Genomic DNA, 2,732 nt, shown 5'->3' with positions numbered 1-2,732 from the left:
TTTGAGGAATTAATGCCCTGCTGATAACCTAATGCGGATTCTTGAAGCGCACAATGTACAAAATGACTGTTTTATACAAGAATGTAGGAAGTTTATTCTACGGGCTGCTGCTCTTTGGAGCAGAGACACTAAGACGTAAAATCGGCTAAAGTGTAATAATAAACTAAGTGTATTCAAATTGGTAACTATCCATTTATCTAGTTGCTTTTTAACAACTATTGAAACTCATTATTCATAACTGCCTCTTTCATAATGGTATCTTATTAGGTTTTATAGGCTATTGTTGCTTGTAATTATTGGATCTAACTCTAAATCTATTGATATAATTTTACATAGGTAACTTAAAAAACATATTTAAAGTCTAGGTTGGCTATGGCTTTTAAGATAAAGGAATTGAAGTCTGTTTGAAGTGAAAAAGAAGGAAGTAGACAAATTAGTTTTTAAGTACGTGTGTAAATTTACTTTCCACTAGTGGATGTTGATATTGGTAGATTAGGACAGTCTGCTTTAATATGTCTGCGCAGTGATTACGTCCCTATGGTTAGAACTGTGATAATGATCACAATGTGGTCCACCTCAAGGACAAGACATGTTTTGCAATGTTTCACTGACACGGAAAAAAGAAAAGAAGTGAAAAGAAAAAGCCTGACTCTGCCATCAGAAAATACCTAAATGCACCAATCTAGAACTGTCCTTCTTTTCTGCTTCAGGACCAGCACAGATTGTCTGTCTGATTACAGAGACACACTCCCACTGTGCAGGGGAGGCTGCGCCCCACCAGCATATTATCACAACGTCTGAGACCTGAATCATCATCGTGTGTGTGTGTGTGTGTGTGTGTGTGTGTGTGTGTGTGTGTGTGTGTGTGTGTGTGTGTGTGTGTGTGTGTGTGTGTGTGTGTGATAGAGATAGAAAAGGCTGTTGTGTTCAAAAGAAACACTGGTATTATCTCCGAGAGGCTACATGAGCAGACAAAGGGGCCTGTCTTTGCTTGGCCCCAACAGCTCCCTCTTCTTCCTTATCTGTCTCCATCTTGTTCTTTCTCTTTGGAAGATGCTGACTCAGTAGAGCAAAGTGAAAGGAGTTGGTTAAACTCCCTCACTAACTTGAAACACAACCCTTTGTTTGGGTCAAACGCTTCACTTTTCAGCTTGTTTTTACGCTGGACTTGATGGCAGCTGCACATTAATGGATCTGTTTGTACATGACTTTTGGTGAGAAGGAGCTAATGTGCGCTGATGTTTGTCACTGTGGCCGCTTGGGAGTTTAAGTCCTTCTTTCAGGCATGAGATGGCTCGGCTGTGCTCGTCAGCAGGTCTGGCTGTCAACACAGCTCAGGTGATGCAGAACATTCTGACCTCTTTGCCCAAATTAGCCCTGGCAGTTGAGCTCACAATCTGACATGTTTGGTGACAAAGGTGCAGCTCTCTCTCCAATCTGGATCTTGGCTTTGTTTTATAAAATGGGAGGTGTTTTTTGTTCTTAAAAAAATTAAAGGGCATGTTTTGTTTTTCTTTAGTATCTAGAGCAGATCATTCGTTGAGTATGTCATTTATTTTGATCTGCATCAACTAGTGTAGTATCTTTCCTCATTCTATCTTTGCTAATGTGACAAATCACAATGTGATTAAGTGAAAAAAATGCATTAATGCACGAATTTATCATTGTGCAGCCTAAAAGCCAAATCTGTTACACTATATGCCGCATGTTGCATTACGATGCACATGGACAAGCCAGTGATGAAGGATACAGGAGCAACCCCCACATGTGGTCATCTCCGTGATAATGCATCACACGTACTTCTGGGAAGAGTTTATTGACAAGGGTGGAAGGCTGTGTGGGTGGGTCGTAAATATTTCACATCCAATATCAGATCTAGTGGGACAGAGCAGACCGTGTGCGATTGTATGTGTAGAAGTCAATGAGTCTGTGTGGGTCATGTGCAAGCCAAAACGCGCAAGTTGTTGTGTGAGAGAGTCAGCGTGTGGGACATGTGTGGGCGTGTGTGTGTCTGTGTGTGTGGGTGAGCAGCATTCCTATCCATCAAAGTCACCCGTGGGCCGCCCTCTGCCTTAGGAGAAAAATGAACCATGCCCAACGGACTCGGCCTGCTGCTGCTCTTCTCCTCCTGCCACCATTTCCTCCTGATTCACCCTAAGTGGCTGTGAGTTAGAAAGACACACCCCGCCACCCACCCCCATGCTACATTCGCAACAGTGGCACCGGAAGCTGACACATTCAGCGAGGATGCATGTAAACATGCTGATTCAAATAGTGCTGGGAAGAATGTTACCGATAAGGAGTGTCTATGACTTATGGCTTAAAAATGTATGCCTAACTCATCCACTCGGAAGTACAAAAATTACAAAACAGATTAGTACAAATTATTTGATCCCCAGTGCCACAAATATTACATATGATCAGGGAGAAAAAATTAAAATTAAAGTATTTACATGTTATTCTTGATGAGGTGCATCTTTTGTCGAATAGAAGTGAGCAAAATTGCATAAGCACAATTGTTTGTCACTTACTGAACTGATGTAGAAAGTAAAGACGAGAAAATGTGTTTTCCTTTTTTCTTTTATCCATTCACTTGTAGGCTGCAGTTGTTCTTTACAGTGCAGTGCAGTCAGAAGTGAACATTTGAATCTGACCAAGGTTTTATAGTACAAACGAATACTAACAGTTCATACATTCACCCTGAACTGGATAAGTCTGACCCTGGACTTGTA

The sequence above is a fragment of the Astatotilapia calliptera genome, chromosome 23 (assembly GCF_900246225.1).
Source record: "Astatotilapia calliptera chromosome 23, fAstCal1.2, whole genome shotgun sequence".
NCBI classification, from domain to species: Eukaryota; Metazoa; Chordata; class Actinopteri; order Cichliformes; family Cichlidae; genus Astatotilapia; species Astatotilapia calliptera.
The sequence above is the reverse complement of the archived record's forward strand: the minus strand, read 5'-3'. Positions refer to the sequence as shown.